Below are 12,913 nucleotides of genomic sequence, written 5' to 3'. Positions count from 1 at the left end.
TTTCCATTCAGATAAGTTGTCGCACAAAATATATATTCAAAAAGCAATTATAGGTAAAAAACAAACAAGGTGGTGAGAGAAAGTTTGTTTACCTTTTGAAGTAATCTATATTACTGTATTTTTCTTAAGGTGTGTACACACGGTGAGATTTCTCCTTTCGATTTTGACTATATAGTCAAGATGGCAAGGAAAGTTAGTGCATATCTCAAAGTGTTAGGCAGCTTGCGATCCCTATTCGATCCCGATGTGCACTCCCACGGGGTCGGTATCAAAAGGCTAGATAGACTGTGCAGGCAAGTCAATCTTGACTATCTAGTATACTATCTTGTACAAAGTATAGTCAAAATTGGCACTTAGTCAAAATAGTACATAGTCAAAATCGAAAGTACAGCTAGTCAAAATCAGTGCTTCTAGGAGAGTTCAAGGGAAATCGTAAAGTCAAAATCAGGCACAGTCAATATCTCACCGTGTGTATGTACCTTAACTACAAATTTTATATGTTCTGGTAAGTCCATACAATAGATAAAGTGAATGTTACTAAAATAGTCCACAAAAACAATGCAAACTTTCTTTGTTCTAGGGGGAATAGGACTGCCATGTAGCAACAGCTGGTGGGTAAGTTGTGCATGCCTGCCAACAACGGCAGGATCGAGATGTAAAAAGATTTTACTTTTCTGTTCCACAGACCTAGGGAGCTGGCATGCATGCACGCATATTGGTCATGTGCACACTGCACAGTCATATATGTGCTGCTAACTCCGATTTTATGGAAGCTTAAAGATGGCAATCCAGTTGTACAACAGGAAAAGGGAATCTCTTACTCTTATGATCCATGGCGAAGAATGACATTGACACAGTGAAATTCAACATAAAAGGTGTTTAGTAATTACTGGTAATATAATACCTCAGTTTAACATGAAATTGCGAAAAGAGCTGAGGAAGGCAAAAACTTAGGGATAGATTAATCAGTGCTTGGAGAGAGATAAAGTTGAGAGAGATAAATACTAACCAAGGTGGAGAGAGATAAAGTACTAACCATTCGGCTTCTATCATTTTACTGTATGTGTTTAAAAAAATGATGGCTAGGTGCTTATTGGAACTTTATGTTTCTCCATTTTATCTCTCGCCCCCCCACAATCTATAAAGGTAGTATGTGAACTTAGTTACAGTGGGAAAACTGAGGCGTGAGATTTCTAAATTATTGTGTATAAAATATTGTGTATAAATTTATTTTGGAATTCAGATGCACAAAATTTGCAAATTGTGAATCTTCTGAAATAGAACACTTTCTGAATACAACCTCAGAAACATGCACTTTTATAAATGTCACAATTTCAAAAGGAAAGCATTATTAACATTTACTTGGCTGATATTTTCTAAGGGAGTAAACCTGTGACATCAGGGACATATATAAGTGGATTATGATATTAGTAATATTATGACCTTTTAGCATATTTTCTAAACAAAGAATACTTTCTGTGGTTAGACAAATAACATATAAAAAGAGAAGTATATTGTATCAGAAAAGCATCTGTTTGCTGAGTTAGACACTGCCACTTATTGTGACCATATCCAAAAGGAGCCTCCTCTCTGGCCTTTGCTGGAGTCTCTGTGTTCATGGACTGCTAGCTGCTACGGTTTGACCCTTCTGGAAGATTAATGTTTTATAAGGTCCGGAAAAGACTTGTGTACCCTTTAATGAATTTTAACAATATTAATAAATTTGGAGTCAAATAGTTGATGAGGTTAAAAAGAGACAAAAAGTCAATCGAGTTCAGTAGATTGGGAATGCTTAGAGGCTAGGTTAGTCAGATCTACTTAAGTCAGCTTGTGGGTCCTGTGCATGTTAGATATAAAATCAAAGGTCTGACCAATCATTAAAATGGATTTTGGGAGAGCACATTTGGAGGCCATTGTGTAGCTTAAGGAACCGCTAGAGATGCTCCTCCTTTTTTGGCCTTATCTGGAATTTACAATAAGGGGTCGATTGCATCTGAGATTTTAACCACTTAACTGGTTAATAATTTTTCATAAAACCGCTCTGAAATAGTTTTTTTTTCTTATTGAATTCGATTAAGAACATCTATGTAAAACTTAACTAACACAATTTAATTTTTATTTTTTTCTCCTCAAATTCTTTTTTAGAAATTATTGATGGAAAAAATATCAGACCATTGTTGATCAGAACATCATGATCATCACTAACCTACATTTCTCTCTGTATTCACCGGGTGTACACAGGCAAGGTAAGGGCGATTTCTATTACATTTCCCTGGTATCTGCTAATCTCTGCAGCTGCAGGGTGGGGTGTGGTGGGGGTGGGGTGTCGCCAGGCTGCCCAATCAGCAGTGATCTGCTGCATGGCAGACACTGGGGGAGAGAGCTAGGAATCAGAGGGGCTGGGAGGTCCCCCTGAGAGTGGCAGCTGCTGAAAAATTCTCTTCCAACAGCCGTACATTTCTGACTGTCACATCAGATGTGACCATTTCAGGGAAAGCTCACCCTGGTTTGGCTGCATCTGATGTAACCATTCCAGTCAAGTGGTTAAGGTGTATCTTTCTTAGTAGCTTATCTATAGGGTCCTCATGGTCCTTTGTTTCCAATGACTAAAGGCCATCAATTTTCTGGGGGCTGGGACATTAGGTATACTAGTATGAATAGGAGAATCATCCCATTCTTTTATAGGTGTGCGCAGAAGTTGATACGTGGGTGCCGCTTCGGGACTTCCCTCCGCCGTTGCATTATGGTATTCTCCCCAGCCCACCCCCTCCAGGACATAGACTGCTTACCTGGACAGCCCAGAGTCTATGTTCCAGAGCAAAGGGTGGAGGAGGTAGTCCACTACCCGGTGGCAGGGGGAAGTCCCAGAGCAGCCCCCCGGTGTCGACTTCTATGCGCACCTATACATTCTCTAATGAGTGCAGTTTGGAATGCTAATTGAACTGCTAAAACCTCTGAGCATTTGTTAAAAGCCCAATGAAATGTAGATAACTTGTTTGACAGAATTATACTTGTTACTGCCACTCTGGACAGTTGCAGGTCACTATATTTGACCCTTCCAGTGGATATTTGACCTGGAGGGGCCGCTAAAAAAACAAATCCACCAATAATCAGCTGATTATTTGTGAATTTGTTTATTTAGCGGCACTTCCGGTCCGCAATGCACTTCCTGTTGGCTTACCTATAAATATCCGGATTTTAATCTTCCCTGTACTGCCAGCATTGGTGAGTGTATGAGATTTGGTGAGTAAATATATTTAACGAATTGTTGTGGTAGTAGCAAGTATTGATATCTCTTTTGGCTTCTTTATAGTTTGTGTCGCTGAGAGTGGAAGTATTTCTCATATCACACTAATCAAGTTGTCCCTGTGGTAAATAAGTACTAGGTATTGACCTATAATATTTAATTTTCTGATTTAATATGGACTATATACTTGCATAAGTTGATACACAGTGGTACTGTATTATTTCTAGAAGCATGCTGGCAGTCCTGGCTTTAATCCACATTATTAGAGTATCAAGTTGGGCTCATGTGGATTTTACATATAGTAAGTTAAGCTGTTTGGAGTCTGCAACTTGGTGATAATGATGTAATATGTAGTAACACTATAACGGTGGTGGTATTTTGCCATTTTTGATATAACATGCTCCGTGGTGGCCTGGCAGGCTTAGTCTTATGTCCTTATGTGTTTTTCTTTGTTTAGACGCTGATTTCTATCTGAATAATTTGTGTCTACATATCTGTATGTTGAAACCATATAAGCCTTTTCCTGATGAAGATCCATATTTTTGGAATCGAAACGTTGAGAGTATGAGACTATTTGAATAAACCGATGAAGCTTTAATGAATTGCAGTCGAGTATCATTGGAGAGTGCACCCCTCCTCCGCGTGGTGGAACTGTGTGTATTGTGGACCACCTTTGTGGATCTATTGGGAGCACCCTGAAAGTTGATTGAATAAACTTATGCGAGTGCAGGACCTATGTGGATATATATATATATATATATATATATATGTATATATACATTAAGATAAAATGTTCGATTGCGCAGGAAATTCCTGAAAGTATCTTAGTGTTTTCTTTGCATTAAAGTTTTCCTTTGCTCCCAATGTTTTTAGATGTCAGTGCAGCCTTTTCAATTAGCCTTCCCCACAGGCTCAGAGAAACATGCAAAAGAACAGAGTGGGGGGCGCACAGCGTGAGTAATGAATAAAAACACTTTTACTAATTGCAATAATTAACATATTTCTTCAGTTTTCAAAAACCAGCTACCGATTTGGCCGTTCAGCCTCCCGGCGGCATGCAGTCACTAATTGCCACAGCTTGGTACAGCGGGTTCTTTCATAGGATCTCCCGCACTCCATGATGCACCACGTCCAGTTTTCTACAGGCCACGGCCATACATACACACATTAGTCGGTTTCATTTTTTTTTTTAGAACTTCCAGCAGATACATATACTGGAGAGCATGTAGTAAGGTCTTACATCAGTGATATAGTGATATAACATGTGCAACATAGCTGTGCAGTACAGTTTAAAGGTAGGGAACACTGCCTTTAATGACTACAATGTACAATGACTACCTGTGGGCATTTGTGTGGGTATGCACTCAGATATGCCAGTGACTAGTCCTACGTCTCATGACATGACTTCTGCCCTTACCTCATCTTTCAGGGTAAGCACTAGCTCCATGACAACCTGACCTTATGGCTGAGAGTAAACACAATAAAACAAAAAACAAAAAAAGGTTTAGGCGCTCTGGTGGGTAGTGTTATATAATGTATGTCAGCAGCCACTGGGAAGAGGGAATTGCCAATCCATTAAAACAAAGTACACAATAACAATAAGTCTATGTGGCACTTAACAATACACAAATTTTAAAATATTTATTAAAGCAAAACACAATATCAATGAACCTCCTGGGGGTTTGGTACAGATTAATTCACATAAATGTAAAAAAACAAAAAGATACAATATTGTTAAAACTGAAATGAGACTAGTTATTAGACACATGTCACAATATGTAACAGTCAATGTACAGAGGCTCTTTTTCATGAGATGTAAAGTACCTCAAAAGCAGTGTGATAAAGTGCAGGCTCCAAAGGTATTGCGTAATTGTGATGATATGTAGCACAAGGGTTTCAAAAGTATTTGCATGTCACTCACTGTAAATATGAAAATCTTGGGCAGTCTGGTTCCATTAGTATGTGGGCCGGGTCCAGCACTCCAATAGGAAAAGGACTCCCGGTGGTCAGCAGCAATGAGCTCCAGTGCAATGTCCACGTCTAGCCGGTGCAAAGTGCCGCTACAATAGAGGTTTAGCTCCGGTCACACTGTGTTGTAGTGAGCGGTGGAAAGGGCTCAGATTCGCTTCCGCTGAACCCTTTCATTTGTAGCATCTGTATTTGCAGCGGAGAGCAGGCACCAGCGTCCACGGCCAAAGTGCAGAGCATTGAGTATACGCTGAGTGTATGCAGGCTCACACAGTGGGGGAGATAAATGGTCACACTGGAGGGTTGAATGTGGATAGACAGTGTGCAGCCAAATAAAGGTAACCCGTTATAGTGCTGGCAGGGGTAAAAGTGTTCCACAAATCAGTAAACCTGTGTCCTTAACATGTTTCAACGCCAGCAGGGCGTTTCTTTTTCAAAAGGCAGGTATACCAGGAAGAGGGAGTCTCCAGAAATTATACCTGTTCAATAGGTGAATCTGGATGTTGGTAACTTAATTGATTCCTCCTCCATATATCCCATAGTGTTTGTATTTTCAGCATAGGTAATTAGAATAAAAATAATAAAAAATATTTGGTTAAATCTGGACAGGGCACTTCAAATGAAATGATCCAAGTGCACCTCCCTAAATAAAAGCTATGCATATTTAAATGTCCACGAACATGAGGACATAACGGAAGAATCAGCTAGACTGCACACTCCTAACATAGTGTAGCATAGCGTATATTCAAAGATATCAGAAAAATATTTAAACCCCAATCCGGAACAGAGAGAAAAAAGAGACTGGGGTACATTCCATAATTCAAGACTGAATAAAATGATCACAGATGCAAGCATTGAGAATAACAAATATTTTCTCAGAGCTCGCATTACTACAAGGAGAGAGATTTTTCTGAAGAGGACAAAAAGAGAACAATTAACCGGGTATGGGAATGTAGGCTGATAGAACAGAAGTAATAGAACCTTAGCTCAGAACCTAAAAAACAGTATTGGTAAAGACTGATACTAGATAATACTGATGCTAGATAGTCTCATTAAGACCCTGGGGTTTGAGTGACTGAAGCTTGAGAATCCAGGCAGTTTTTTGTCTGCACAGGATTCTGAAGCGGTCACCTCCCCTGCTAGGGACTGGGACATGTTCCAGTCCAACTAGCAGTAGTCCCGTAGAGTATCCCCCGTGTATTTCCAGAAAGTGTTGAGGAATGCTATGATTTGTTAATTTATTCAAAATATTCCTTCTATGCTCCATTAAGTTTTAAAGAACACATGTGCACAAACTAGGATATCTGGAAAATATGCACTGTTAGGGGTACACTGCTACATCAATATAGTTAATTAATAATACAGTATATAAATATTCACTATCCAGTGTATAAGGAGACCAATGTATACATATATGTCAAGGTTCTTCTGCAGCTCCAAAGTGTCCGCAGTGGGGGAAAAAATCCTGCCCTTGCGGACTGGCCCTACTGCCACATCTTATGGCATACGCTGATCATTGGCCCTGTATATGCCTGATATATTACATACACTGCATTTTATATGAGGCAGACGATAGTGGCCTGAGTGCTAATTATGCCCTTTTAATAGATGGCCTCATTTGCTCTAAAATCAATCACTTGTAAACCACCCTCTAGAAATCCTGCATTTGCCCCTGCATTGGAAAAACCAGAATCCTAATACTTCAGCCTGTTGCTTTGAATGTTTCAAATCCCTATCTAAGTAATTTACTATAGCTCATATGGCTCAATTGTGTTTTAGTTTTGTCATGCTTGGGACTGTAAGTGGGATTGCAAGATGTAATGGGCTCAGGTGACTCTTGCTCTTCTCTGGAATGGTGAATGGGGGAACATGAGTGTCAAGGTCATGTGTATATAGCGCTGGTCTTATTAAAGATAGGAAACTGGGATATTCAATGTTGTTAACTTTACTTTTCTTTGAAATTCCCTCAATTTGTGTTAGACAGATTTTACAATCTTCTAAGTAACCCGTTCTTGTCAGACCATTGAAACTTCAACAGCCATACTATTCTTGTTCCCCTTTATTTATTTCATCAGACTTACATAGCATGTTTTTTTCCCCAAAATATATTTTATTGAGACGTAGTACAAACCAAAATACGTAGTACAAAAAGCAAAGACAGAGCCGCACATAGATGACAAAAGACATATGGACAAATAGATATAAGATGGTGATGGCAGAGTCTTGAATCATACCTCAAATTTTCCATTTTCTAACATAAAACATACACATTAGAAAGGTGACAATTGTAGAGCATACTAAAGTAGAATGAAAAAAGATAAGAAGATACTTCTATAGAGCTATAACAGGTCTGATATAATAAGAGAACTTTAAACATATAAAGTCATCCAACTACGTGGAGGACACATAACATAAACAATAAACAAATAGAAAAAACAGTAAAAACAATATCTGCCAAGGTCAGGGGGCCATCAACCCATCCATGGAGAAATCATCAGAGCAAGATAAAACAATTTAGGGAAGCTTGCCATTTTAACAAGATTACACCGACCTAGGAGATTGAGTTCAGTCTGGATTTTAGTGAGAATAGCATGAACGTTGTAGGAATAAAGAAGGGCAGGATCCGAGGGTAATAAAACCCCTAGATAAGTGAGGTGAGTAGGGGCCCACCGGAATGGGAAAGGGGGGTCCCATCCTATAGTAGCTTGTTGAAATATGGCTAGGGCCTCCGATTTGTCATAGTTAATAGAAAAGCCTGCAAAGGAAGAGAAGCATTCTATAGCTTCCTGTAGCACCGAGATGGACTGTTTAGGGTTTGAGGTGAGGAGGAGAATGTCATATGCGAATGCTATGATTTTCAATTCTTGAGTACCAATTATAATACCCCTGAAATTAGACAGGTTGATAATATAGCGTATAAAGGGTTCTAAAGCTAAATTGAAGAGGAGGGGGGGAAAGAGGACAACCCTGCCTAGTCCCCGTTTCAAGGGTAAAAGGAGTTGAGAAGATATTATTACCATCACTTGCGCAGTAGGGATGGTATAGAGGGAGCTGACAAGGCCACAAAACTTCTCCCCAAAGTGTTGATGATGCGGGACTCGATCAAGGTGAGGCCAGGCGATCTTATCAAAGGCCTTTTCCGCATCAAGATTGATTAGTATATTATTGACAAGGTTGTGAGAACGAGAGTAAGTGATGGTGGCCAAAGCTGCCCTAAAGCCCTGTACCGACTGTCTATTCCTAAGGAAGCCCAGCTGAGCAGGTGATATAATGTGAGATAGACATAGTTGTAGGTGAGTGGCCATTAATTTGGTCAAAATTTTAAAGTCTTTGTTGAGGAGGGATATTGGTCTATAGGTGCTAGGGAGGGAAGGGTCTTTGCCAGGTTTTGCTAAAACAATTATCATAGCTTCATTAAAGCTAATAGGGGTTTGTTTGGAGGAGAGGATATGATTATAGAAGGACGTGAGAGTGGGGGCCAAGTCATCACAAAGCATTTTGTAGAATTCCGCGCTAAAGCCATTGGGACTGGGACTCTTATTATTTGGCAAGCTTTTAATAGTGTCCATAACATCTTCAGTAGTAATTGGCCTTTATAATAAGTCCCTCTCTTCTTGGGAGAGGACAGGGAGATCAGCTAATTCAAGAAAAGAATTGTTAGCAGCAATGTCATCGGGGCCTTTAGTGTATAAGGAACGATAAAAGTGCATAAATTCAGTACAAATAGATTCGGGGTCTGAAACCAGTTTCCCTGAAATATTGATGGCGTTAACCCATGTACGGGATTTGGGTCCTTTGATCAAATTAGCTAATAATTTACCCGATTTATTGCCCCATCTGTGAAACTTATTCCGCTGGTAGTCATAAGAAAGTTGGGCTCGTTCAGTAAGGAAAGTGTCGTCAATGAGTTTTGCTGAAAGATAAGATTCTTTATGGGCAGGAGTGTCATGTTGCTTATATCTCCGATAAGAGGAGGTTAGCATCATACTCAGAGCCTGCAATTGCAAGGAGAATATTTTCCTTTTAGAGTGAGTATAAGACATAACGTGCCCCCTAAGGACCGCCTTAGCAGCACCCCAAAACAACGGGGAATCTAGATTCTGGTCGCTGTTGTCTAAGGTGTAATTAAGCCAGGATTGTTTGAGGTGAAGGAGGAAGTCAGTGGAGTGGCGTAGGTATACAGGAAAGCACCAGCATGGGGTAAAACAAAGAGGTAAAGTCAATTGAATGTGTAAAGATACAGGGGCATGATCAGAAATGATGATGTTGGCAATCGACGTGTGAGTAACCTTAGGAAAGAGGCATGTGGAGGTGAAAATGTAGTCAATGCGAGAGTGAGACGAGTGAGGGTGAGAGTAGAAAGAAAAGTCTTTCTGTGTCGAGTAGAAGATGCACCATGGGTCAAGTAAGTCGAGTTGTGTGCACAAAGAAGACAGTAGATGGCAGGTAGGGGTAGTAGTGCAAGTACTTACTCGGGATCTGTCCATGGATGGGTCAAATACCAAGTTGAAATCCCCGCCTACATCAGATTTCGGCTACCCCACATAAAGAGTGTCGATAAAAGAGCTGCAAAAAAAGAGTCAGGGGAGACATTGGGTGCATAGACATTAAGAAGAGTATATACAGTGTTATCAATTAGTACATCATGCAATATGAACCTGCCTTCAGGATCGAGAAACTTTCTACTGATTGAATGTTGTAGGTTGGCATGGAAGAGGATAGCCACTCCTCCGAAATTAGAATGGTACGGGGCTGAAATACATTCCCTTATCCAGGGGGCTCATAGGGAATTCCTAGGGTCATCTAACCAGTCTGTCTCTTGAAGGAATACAACTTGAGGGGCCATATGTTTTAAATGTGAAATTACTTTCCTTCATTTAACAGGGTGATTAAGTCCCTCTACATTCCAGGAGACTAGACGTAATGAAGTATTACTAGGGTCCCCATCTACATGAGAATGTGGGGAGGCTACAGAGGCCATATTAGCCTACATCCACAGTCAGAAATAACAAAGTGAGTGTGTATAAGGTGAGATAGGGCCTCTCCCCATCCCAGCGAGCGGGGGGAGGGTACCACAGGAGAGGAAGCGGACCCCGGCCTAGGCAGACTGTTAGGGTCTCCTGCCCTGTGCTGCCACGTCGTCATGGCAACCGGGAGACAAGTGCTAGCGGAGTAACCTGAGCGCAGCTGATACTCCGGTTCGGGTCTTTTGCTGTGCAGTGGTTACAGGCAGGGGATCCGGTGCTGGTTTTTGTGCTCACAGTCTGTGAGGTCTGAGGGGGGCGTGGACAGCACCTGCTTTATAAGGCCTCTTCTCAGGTTAAGCAGATGCTGCTGAATCTTTGTTGGTTAGTCAGTTCCTGAAAGTTAGCCAGTACTGTGTAGCTTTGTATTTGTTGTTGCTTACTGCAAATAGGCCTGGGGATTTGGTACTACACTCTGCCAATCCAGACCTAGCAGTAAGACTGGAGTCAGTCGTTTAGCCTGCTGAGGTTCTTTTGATATTCTGTGAACCCAGCAGGTTTGTGGCTGTACTTTCAGACCTGCCTGCTTAATCCTCTCTCACTGTGCAGGGTGTCCATGTGTCAGTTTAGTGGCAGTAAGCTGTACCTGGGCCCTGCAAGTGAGAATTAGGATTGTGGAGACTCTCCTTGTGTCTATTATTCCATCTCTGACCAAGGAGTTTACTGCCACACCCGTTGGTAACCCTTTAGGGTTTTGCTGTTGCCCTTAGCAACAGCATTTCGGGTTCTCTACGTATTAAAACACAACATCTTGCTTTTTCCATCTGAGCATTTCTAATACTAGGGAGACACCCAGTTTCTTAGCCTCTGGGCTTCTCTGTTCACTCTGTGTTGGTTTTGTTACCCTATCACCTTCTGTGTACGTTATGTCATATTTCCCAGTCTGTCTGTGAGTTCATTTGTTTTGCATCCCTCTCTGTTCAGACACCAGTACATTCCTGCAGGCACTGGTGTGCATAACATATTCAGCAGCCCAATACTCCTGTTGAAATTTTGTGGGAATATGGAGCATACCCCTCAAAATACGTTGCAACAGGTGGTCGATCAGGTGCAGGTCCTGACTCGTCAATTTAATGATTTGTCCATTAAAATGCACACCTCCCAGGCCGCTGGCGGAGCTCCCGCAGCAGCAGCACCTTCAGGGGTTAAGGAGCCGAAAGTAAATCTTCCGGATCGTTTTTCTGGAGATCGCTCGCAGTTCTTTTGTTTCAAGGAGAGCTGCAAGTTATATTTCCAGCTTAGGCCTCAGTCTTCTGGGTCAGAGATTCAGCGGGTGGGCATAGTGATTTCCTTGCTACAAGGAGACCCACAGGTCTGGGCATATGGGTTGCAGCCTGACTGTCCGTCGCTTAAAAGTGTTGATGCTTTTTTTACGGCACTGGGCATGTTGTATGATGACCCTGACAAGACGGCCTCAGCCGAGGCTCAGATTTCGATCCTTAAGCAAGGGCGAAGGCCAGTTGAGGTTTACTGTACGGAGTTTCGGAGGTTGGCCCATGATACCCAGTGGAATGACCCAGCCCTGAGACACCAGTACCGAAGAGGTCTTTCTAACCAGATAAAAGACCAACTGGTACAATATCCCTTGCCTGATAGCTTGGATCAGCTCATGCAGTTATCCATCCGGGTGGATAGACGGCTGAGAGAGCGTAGGCTTGAAAGGGAGACCGAGGTTTCCTTATTTCCCAAGGGAACCTCAGACTCTGAGGAATTTTCCGAGGAGCCTATGCAGATTGGGGCTACCCGCCTCTCCTCGCGTGAGAAGACGCGGAGGAGACAGCAGGGGTTGTGTTTGTACTGTGGGAATAAGGGTCATGTGGTAGTATCATGCCCAGAAAAGCCGGAAAACTTCAGGGCCTGAGGGTGATGGGAAATATCCTGTCAGGCCAGAAGTTAGAATTTCCCAAGAAGACTTTTATCATTCCGGTGACCTTGAAGATCCTCGGTCAAACTGTCAAGACTGGGGCCTTTGTGGACAGTGGGGCCGACGGGGTTTTTATGGACCGCCAATTCGCCCTGAAACACTCTGTTTCCTTAGTACCCTTGGCGTCGGAAATTGAGATTTGTGGGTTAAACGGGGAACCATTATCCCAGGGTAAAATTACCTCTTGCACTAGCCAGATTTCTTTGTTCATTGGAGCCACACACTCTGAAAAATTGTCCTTTTATGTGACTGTCTGTACTTTTGCCCCATTGGTGTTGGGGTTACCCTGGTTAAGGGCCCACAATCCTCAATTTGACTGGGTCTCTGGGGAGATTCTTAGTTGGGGTACTGATTGTTTCAGGAGTTGCTTGAGCCTTCCAGTCAGGCTCTCGCAGCTAAGTTTGCCAGGATTGCCAGGGTGTTATGCAGATTTTGCGGACGTGTTCTCCAAAAAAGTTGCAGAGGTACTACCTCCCCATCGCCCCTATGACTGTGCCATTAATTTGTTGCCGAATGCTAAGCTTCCCAAGAGCAGGTTGTACTCCCTGTCACGTCCTGAGACTCAGGCTATGGCAGAGTACATTCAGGAGAACTTGGCTAAAGGATTTATCAGACCTTCACAGTCTCCAGTTGGGTCGGGGTTCTTCTTCGTGGGTAAAAAGGACGGCTCATTGCGACCCTGCATCGACTTCAGGGAATTGAACCGTATCACGATTAAAAACTCATACCCACTGCCTCTCATTTCGGTCT

The 12,913-nt window shown here is 42.1% G+C and overlaps 1 long non-coding RNA gene across 1 annotated transcript in view; it reads left to right on the top strand.

Annotated features, from left to right (window-relative positions):
• The first annotated feature begins 702 nt into the window (after window positions 1-702).
• The window catches only part of LOC134912876 (uncharacterized), a 69,833-nt gene continuing 57,622 nt past the window's right edge, over window positions 703-12,913 (top strand). Inside the window, exons 1-3 of the long non-coding RNA XR_010176995.1 lie at window positions 703-875; window positions 2,146-2,246; window positions 4,121-4,200. This is a non-coding gene — a long non-coding RNA (uncharacterized LOC134912876). The remainder of the gene's footprint in view (window positions 876-2,145; window positions 2,247-4,120; window positions 4,201-12,913) is intronic.

The sequence above is a fragment of the Pseudophryne corroboree genome, chromosome 1, assembly GCF_028390025.1.
Source record: "Pseudophryne corroboree isolate aPseCor3 chromosome 1, aPseCor3.hap2, whole genome shotgun sequence".
In the NCBI taxonomy this organism is placed as follows: domain Eukaryota; kingdom Metazoa; phylum Chordata; class Amphibia; order Anura; family Myobatrachidae; genus Pseudophryne; species Pseudophryne corroboree.
Note: the sequence above shows the minus strand (reverse complement) of the source record. Positions and strands in the feature narration are given on the sequence as shown.